The sequence below is a fragment of the Belonocnema kinseyi genome, chromosome 2 (genome assembly GCF_010883055.1).
Source record: "Belonocnema kinseyi isolate 2016_QV_RU_SX_M_011 chromosome 2, B_treatae_v1, whole genome shotgun sequence".
Classification (NCBI taxonomy): Eukaryota; Metazoa; Arthropoda; class Insecta; order Hymenoptera; family Cynipidae; genus Belonocnema; species Belonocnema kinseyi.
In genome coordinates, this window is record NC_046658.1 from 46,480,044 (window position 1) to 46,489,564 (window position 9,521).

The following is a 9,521-nucleotide window of genomic DNA, read 5'->3' on the forward strand; positions in this document are numbered from 1 at the left end:
AAATTAAAATTCGAAAATTTTTTCTAAAGCCTCCAGGGGACTTCGTTTTCGCACGAAAAAATTTTATGTGCCCTTATTGCATCCGGACCCACAATTATACTGAAATTGTTTCTCAATTAATCTATCAGAATTTCTCATTAAAAATAAAGAAAATGTAAAATTTTCTAAAAAACAAGGGATATTCAAGGAAAATATAATACCTTTTTTCATTGGGAACAGACCTGAAACAACATACAGATGTTTAAAAATTAGAAAAAAATTTAGAAGTTTTTTAGGATTCTTTTGTTTTTAAGAGAATAGAAAGATTTTCTTAAGCTTTATCGTCAAATTTTTAATTATTTTTAAATTTTCTAATTGATACCTAAGAAAAAATTCAAAAGGATTTAAAATTATTTACTACATTTTTTAAAATAATGTAAAATATTTTGATACAAAATTTTACAACATTACATTGTTATAAAATGTTAGAAAAGGTTCGAATAGTTTAAGATATATTGAGAAGTTTTTAAACGATTAAAAAAATAATTAAAATTAGTAAAGTCTACCAAAATGTAGAAGAAAAAATAGGTTTTTAAACGAATTTTGAAGGTTACAAGATAATGAAATTTTTTAGATATATTTCTGCGAAAAATGAAATTGACTTCATTATTTACAAAAAATATTATTTTCAGGCAATATTTAAGAATATTTAAAAAATTTTTGAAAGATCTCTAAAATTGTCAAAGAAGAATCAAAATATTTTAAGGCAATTTTGTTAATTTTTTAGAATTTAAAAAAAGAAAGAGGAAAGATTTGAATAATTTCCAAAGGTAATTAGAAGATTCAGAAGTTCGGAAAAGATTCAGCAAATAATTTTCTTAAGATAAATGGAAAAATTTGGCATGATTTTTTATTTTGAAAGATGAGATTTAAGAGAAAATTGTAAACGTTTTGAAAAAATGAAACTGATTTTCTAAAATTTTGAAAAAGAGTGTACGGGATTTGAATCCACAAATGTCTGATTTGGATATATCAAAAAATTATAAACAATTTAATAATATTTAAGAGATATTTCGAATAATTGCAAAGATTGGGAAATAATTCTAAACATGAAAATATTTACAAATTGTTTTTTTTTTATGTAAATTTTTTAAGATTTTAGATAAAAATTTTAGAAGCTATAAAAGAATTTTGAAAGGTTTCAAAATAATAAAAATCTTTTACTTCAAATTCCTAGGAAAATTTAAAATAATATTTTGTTCTGAAAAATTTGATTTAGAGAAAATTCAAAAATATTTAAGAATTCTTAATGATTTTTGAAAAAATAATGAAAATTTCGAGTCAGTTTAAGAGATATTTAGGAATCTAAGAGTGTTCATAGAGATTACAAATATTTTTAAACTTGGTAAGATTTTGGAAAATGTATGGAATATTTTTCTATTTCTTCCAATTTTCTAAAAGTCTTAAATACCATTGAAACCAGCTCGACTTTTTCCTTATACTTTGTAAAATCTTGTAGATTAGAATTCTTCCAAAATTGATAGATTTTTTTCGACATACCTGAAATGTTCAAAAATCTTTTTGAAGTTTCTCATGAATTTTAGGGAAATTATGTTTATAGAAATCTAAAAACAAACTGTTCATACCTATTTTCATGTCCTCAGATTTCAAAGTTCGGTTTTATCATAAATTTAATAATTTAGATATTCAAAAACTTTTAAGAAATGAATATTTATTTGAAATTTTTATTTTGTTTAAAAAATTATTTTTCCTCTCAAATCTAAAACCTACAAGCGTGCGTATCGCACGATTGATTATGCTATTACATTTGAAAATAAGATTGGGGAAGATATTTCACGTCTGCTATTTTTCAAACTTCAAGTTGAGAATTTACTTAGCGTCGTCCCAGCCACTCAATTCGATGGACCACGCCCACGTGTCGTATCCGAAAAGCTATACCGATGCCGGTTTATGCGTTTTCGAAGAAAGGTACAGCGAAATTTGAATCCGGAACATGTCCAAACCTAAACGTAACCACATGTCATTTCCTCAAGAGCCTGTTGTCACTAATTCCAGTAATTAAGCAGATCTTATGCAACCGCCTACTGCCGACCCTAAAGGTCAGCATCCTGCTATTTCGACCTCGTCACATCAAAATAACATTTACGAAAGATTAGATATTTTCTATTTCTTATTGTATACTATATGAATTGCACAACTTATTTCAGTTAAACTGATTTTAACCAAATAGTACTTGGGTATCAATATAGCCCCAATTGGTCGTCCTACTTCAGGAAAATGTAGTTAATTGATAAAACATATTGCTTCTATACTAGACTAGATGTATTCCACCCATTAATATGAAATTTGATTTACTGCTCTGAAATTTTAATTTTTAAAATTTTAATTTTCTTTTTCTTACGGAAGCTAAATAAGTTAAAACCAAATTTATGCGATTTTAAAATACAAACTTTTCAAAATAAAAATTTTTTAATTCAATGCATACGTTGTTTCCTTTAAGGCACGTTAATGTTTGGTCGATTAGTGTAAATTCGCAAAATACTAGTTGAGATACTATAATAAATTATTCATTTTTATTAACAATTGTATTGTTATGAAAATTAGTCTGAGATTATTTATAGATTTTTAATTTTTATAAAGTGGCTTTTTTTGTTATTAATTTTGAAGCCATGTAAAAGCTTTGTAAAAATTAATTGGAAGCATATATCTCATTATTCTAAACGAACAATATAAACCAATTCCGAGTTCAAATCATTTTTGAAAGACTGAGAAACTTTTTTATTAATTTCTTTCACATAGTTTACCGGTAATATTTCGGACCATTGCTTTGACGTTTTATGAGAAATGGGATTGTGATTAACAAATATCACAAAAAATGTCAAGGTTCGTGCACGAAAATCATTCAAATTTCTCGAAAATTTTAAAATCCATGGAAATATTTCTAAATTTTTTTGAAATCCCTTAGAATCCTTGATAATATTAGGAAAGCTTCTGAAATTTCGTTAAATATTTTGAAGCATTACAAAAACTGTGCAGAAATGTGATTACAGCCCAAACAGGGCCCAGGCTAGATCTTCCAGCTTTGCTTAGGCTTAGCCATACTTTATTATCAAATCCTAGCCATTTTTTATTTTCTTAATTGAAAGTCGAAATTAATCAGCAATTTTATTTTTATTTATTGTTGTCAAATTAATTAAAATTTTTATTAGTGTTCGAAAGACACAGGGTTTCATACTGAAAAAGGTTTGGCATGAACAAGGGTAAATATTTATTTAATGCTAGCTGTGCCCTGTGGCGGCGGCTTCCGCGCCCCGGAACGGCCGCTCTAATTAATACTATGTATCAAGAACAAACGGAAATACAATAAAAGTTATATAAAGTCATAAAAAAGAATATAAAAATATAATGAAGAACTTTTTATTACTTAAGATTAACTTAACTTTTGAATGGGCTACGCCCATATTATTTTAAGTATCTCTAGTAGAATTTCGGTTTGAAAAATGCGAATTTCATAGTGAAATTTGAACTTAAGTTGAAAAACTGAGAGGAAGTAAAATAGAAATAAACGCTTGAATACAGAACATGCAAACTGTATTTTTCGAATTTTTATTATAAAAACTGTATTTAAGTTGTCGAATTCACATTTCACAAATTCCAAATCGCGTGTGAAATTTGTACAAAGCTTAAGAAAAACTCTAAATGCGAAAAAGAACTAAAAACAGAAAGCATACAATGAAAATAGATTTTCTGAATTTTAAATCAAGTAACTCGTACTCAAGTCGGAACTCAACTTGAAGAAAACTGAGAATGTAAAACAGAAATATGAACCTAAATACAGAAAGCCAGGCGAAAATATTATGTAGGTATAGTTTATACATACTGTGAAGTTTTATGTATCATATTCATTTGTTTTATTCTTTTTGATTAAAAAAAGTGAATATTATGCATAATAGTTCACACTATATATAAACTATATATAATTTTTCCCCCTGGGAAATTTCAATTGTTTTTAATTATAAAAATTGTACTCTAGAACGCCCCCCACCCATATTTTACTTTTTCATATATTTAGAAAAATGGCTCGGGAGCCCAGACAATATGCGTGAAAAGATGGATGCTGATTGGTCAAAAACTGTGCCAGAGCGCCCCTCTCAGATCATTATCCCTCCTTCCCCCGTACTTTTACGACCTGTGTGGAAGCCCAAAGAATATGTGTGAAAAATTCGATGCCGATTATTCAAAAACTGCGGATGTTACCCGCCCCCCCCCATATGCGCAACCATCCGTATGCCCCCCCCCCCTTATACTCTTACGATCTGGCTTGGAGCCCAAAAAATATATGTAAAAAACTTGTTGCTGATTGTAAAAAACTGTAGATTTTTATAAGCATCATACGTTTCAGGCCACTTGGCTCACTTCATTGACTCCTTAATACTCTTACGACCTGTCCAGGAGCCCTAATAATATGTGTAGAAAATCTGATGCCGATTAGTCAAAAACTTATATGCTCCCCCTTTTCTGTCTCAAGCCCCCTTCCCTTACGACCTGGCTGGGAGTCCAAAGAATATGTGTGCAAAATTTGGTGCTGATTTACATAAACTGTGGATTTTCATAAGCATCATAGCTTTTAGGCCAGTTTATTTTATATATTTCAAAAACTGTGCCCCTCACCACTACTATCGGCGAGAAAATTCGAGTCCTCTGGCTTTGAGGTTTTTTTTTTATTTAAAACATTTTCTCCAATGTTTTGATCCTAAATTCCAAATTGCGGTATTTCATTGATTACCTCGCCGGGTTCTAATTCTTCTTCATAATTTGCATCATTATTATGCATATATAATAATTTTGTAATTTACGTCTGTCATATTTGTTTTATCATTTAATGTTTTGAACATCAACACATGATTTAAAAACATATTTATACTCTATACTCTTAGAATGCTTTTTATTTTAGGCATTTTTATTAATTTCACTTCAATTATGACTTATTTTTTATTCATCAACCATTATCAATCAGTATCATCGCCCCTAATTTCAATCACTTATTTGCACAAAGTTCATAAATTAAGTTTGGCTTTAAACAGTACTCAAATTTCCATTCAAGAGACTTAAAGACTTTTAATTTTGACTAAATTTGTCACTTTTCAAAGGTTTATACTTAAGGCTTTCAAGTAATAAGTAAGCAAAGAGAATAATAAATACTACGCCATCTGCCATAAAGGACGTGACAGAATAAGTGTGGCCTGGGAGCCCTTGCTCGGATGTGATCCATATTGCGGAGGCAAGTGGCTTTTCCTATAAGATAAATTTACCCCAAGTATCAACTAAAAAAAATTATTTACAGGAGTTATAAACAAATTTTGAAGAATAAAAAAATCAAATTTTCTCGAAAATGTTTTTACCGATCATGAAGGTTAAAATGTAGGGTAATGTGATGAAAGCATTACTTCATAGTTTTAAAAAATGAAAACAACTTGTTGGCCCCTCGCATGTATGCAATTACAAGAGAATCAGGGACAAACTCAATTTTTGGCTTATGATGAAATAAGTAATACGCAATGGTTTAATAAAAACCAGATGTAACAGTATTATTTGATTTACTAATATTTACTTATCAAGAATTGTAAAGGGTTTCTTGTAACCGTAACAGTATAAACTGCTCTTAATAAGAGGGTGAAAATGTCAAAGTCACTTAGCATTTCCTAAATGACACAATTAAATTAAGGTTAATCCAATGGTTATCCTTCAGTAAAATAAACGTCTATTCTCTCGTATCACATACAGAACGACATGAAAAATCCACTGAACCGAGATTACAATAGTAGTGTAGTGGACATTACCGAAAGATTGGTACATGCTACCGATCCGATTCGTTTACTCAACTCGCCCCTAAAGTCGCAACGCAACCTATCCGCACGAAGCACCGGGGGAATTCACGACGCAATCGGCAATGAATGGATTGCATCACCTACAAAACATTCCTTTTTGACGTTTCTGTGATAGTCGTCACATTACTCCATATTCCTACTTTGCAACGAAGGGATTTTATAAAAATAATACAATTTTGGATGGCACAACTTATTCGCGGATCGCGTACACTTGAGAGTTTATTGGAGCAAGACGTGTTTTTGTTCCGTGACTGTTTCAGTTGTCATATAGATATGATGTGAATGCTAGAACTTTTGTTGTGTGCCGAGATGGCATGGTTGCGTATTCAAAAGTCGTTCCCAAGGTCACCTCACTCAATTACAAATGCATTTCAAAATTATTTTAATAATCGCAACTCGTATACTAGTGTAGTGGTTAAGACTGTTGATTTGCGTGCTTAGGTTTATGCGCTTGAATTCCCCCATTGCATGCGAAATTTTATTTGCATTATAAGTATTATAACTTACAAATAACGATTAATTATAAGTATATCCGAAAATATTGATAATAAATAACCGTGCGCTTATTTATTAATTATTTTTTAGCAATACTTTTTCACAATTTATAGTGCTGTCTTAACTGTAGTCTACGCCGATAACATAATTCAGATCTCTTTATATTATTCGTTAAAGTGACATGATAATTCGTAATTGCAGCATCCAGGAACTGTACAGAATAGCGACTGGATCGGTAAAATCTATTGATCCGCAGGTCAGCACCACTTGAGAATCGGTACTAGTAACCATCATTGATAGTCATACTGATTTACCAATAATTGTAACGTTTAAAACTTTCATGCTGTTCACTGAGAAAACTATATTGCATGAATTACAATATATACCGTAATTCCTGCACTATATATCGTAATTATTGCATTATAATAGCGCAGAAACTGTGATATCGTACATTGCAAGTTTTAACATTATATACCGCATAATTGTGCAATCTATAACGTAAGAATTTAATTTTATTACGCTATCATATTGTATTTCTTCATTTCTGATCTCGCGAGTGTTCGAGTAGTGAACAAGCGATCACAGGGAAAATTAAAGATAAGGTTTACATCGATTCCAGTTGAAAGATTCACCGGAATAAAAATTAGCCTTGCCTGATAAACTTGACATGAATCGAAGATAATTTCCGATTATTAATCCCTCCTGGATAATCTTTCGCCTCATAATCGCTTCATTTTTATTCGAGGTGTAGCGACAATTATGACGCCAGCGCTATCCTGCGTCGTTTAACTGAATTAAATTGGAGAGAAATGGGGATTCCCATTTGCCAGTCATTTTGGAGCGAATATATTAGTAAACAAATTTTTTCGTGTTATCTGTTGCTGATTCTACATGTTTTACGGAAATTTCCTCACTTCAGCGTGACGCAATAGACGAGATCAGAATTTTTCTCGTAACCTCTGTGAAACTATCGCCAAAATAGGTTTAATGTTTAACCGTTGTAAGTATCACCTGCAGTAAATTTTAACTTTTTTCTTTGATTGTTTTAAAACTGGTGCCCAGATTGATAGCTCGAATTCACTCATACTTTGCCTTTTTCTCATTGCTGCTCAGGACGTCGTGGCAGTCGACAGCAAACAAATTCAACTTAATGTTTTCTGTCATATTAGTGCATTATAATATCATAGAAAGGTCCGGGTCCTGCTTTTACGTTATCATATTGCTCTTTCTTGCAATATAGAGGTTTTGCGATATCATTGTGCGATAAATTGTCCATAAATAATATAAATAACCATGCAGACATAACGCATCCTTGTCTAACTCCTTGAATAATATCGAAACAGTCACTCAGTTTCCCACTCACTCTTACACTCGCTTTGCTACCTATATATATTGTTTTTATATTTTGTACGATCCATCTATTGACTCTATACTCTTTTAGAACTTCCCAAAGTTTACTTCTATCTACCTTGTCAAAAGCTTTTTCTAGGTCAACAAATGCACAGAAAACTTTTTTTCCTACTCTCAAACTTTTTTCTGTTATTTGCCTTAAGCTAAATATTTGATCCGTACATGACCTTCCTGACATAAACCCACTTTGGACTTCCCAAATCTTTGCTTCTGTTATTTTCATTACCCTACGAATAAGTATTTTTGAATATATTTTACTTAAGGTGCTTAATAAGCTAATCCCTCTGTAATTATGCGGGCTAAATAACTTTTTGTCGTCAGACAGAGTTTTTATCGTATAATCAAATTTATCACTTTTCTTGTAAACACCGAAAGATACGAAAAAATTTTGAGATACTTCTTTGAAAGTCTAAAAACTTTCTATTGAAATGACCCTTACTCTTTTTCGATACCTTATATCGTTTGCAAGGAAAATTCAAAATAAAATTTGTAGAGAAAAAGTCATTCTCTCGGCTTCAAAAATGGTTTAGCCCGCATAAAGCTGATAGAATGACTTTCTTATATTAGCAGAAAATTTTCAAAAATATTGGGAAGAATAAAACAGTGGGATTTTCAGGAAGCTATATTTTTATTTTCTTGAAGTTTAATGAAAAAATTTAAGATTTTCTGGAAAATGCCACCTTTTCATTCTTCCCAATATTTAAACAAAGTTTCGGCTAATAGAAGAAACATATCAGCTTTGGGCAGGTTAAAATATTTTGTAGGCCAGGAGAATTCTTTTGTTAAATAAATAAAATAAATTGGCAAACAATGTATAATTGTGGTTTTTTTTAAACAACTTTTCATATTTTTAGAAAAACTACCGCTATTTTATTAATTTTTAAGCTTTTTTATAGTTTTTAACAGCTTCAAAAATAAGACAATAAACGATTTTAAAACGAAAAGGAAAATGATAAGTATCTCAATTATGTCCAAAGTTATTGAAGATTAAAAAAGCTAATCAATTGAAGAAGAAGCAAGGCAAGCTTCTTTTCGAATAAATCCAAAACCCCATAGTTGAACCCTATTTAGCTTACCTTTAGTTCCTTGACTGATCCAATTAGTTTGTAAGTTTTGCAATGTAATAATGAATATCTGCATGTCTTAAAGGTGTTATTTATGTACTATTTGCATTAATATATAGATGACATTAAAAATTTGCATGTATGATAGTACATATATTGGATGTTATTTAGGTGCGCATTTTAGAAAAATATACTGAATTTATGGATTTTGCTTATATTTACTTATTCGTTTAATCCGTTCAACCTCCACCCCTCACTTTTTACACGTGTATTTTGTTAAAAAAAATTATTTTATTTCTTGATAACAATAAATTATGCAATAAACATGTATTTCAATTATAGAAATATTTGCACACAAGAATTTTGATTGGCTTGTTATATTCAGCAAATAAAATTTCTCGTTCTTAAAAATTAAAATAATAACATTCAAAATTGTTTAATTTCTAATCTATAATGCTGAAGAAAATATTAAGATACTATTAAAATTGCTAATTTCGTTATTCAACTTTCTAAAATATCTTTATACGAGGGTAGTTCAATAAGTCCTTAGAATGACTAACAAATGGCGCGCGAATCGCTCCAAATCATCTGTTTTCAGTCAGCAACACTCCCGACTAGATATATGGTGCAGTCACAGTCCACATCTTCTGAGTTTACGTGTTTT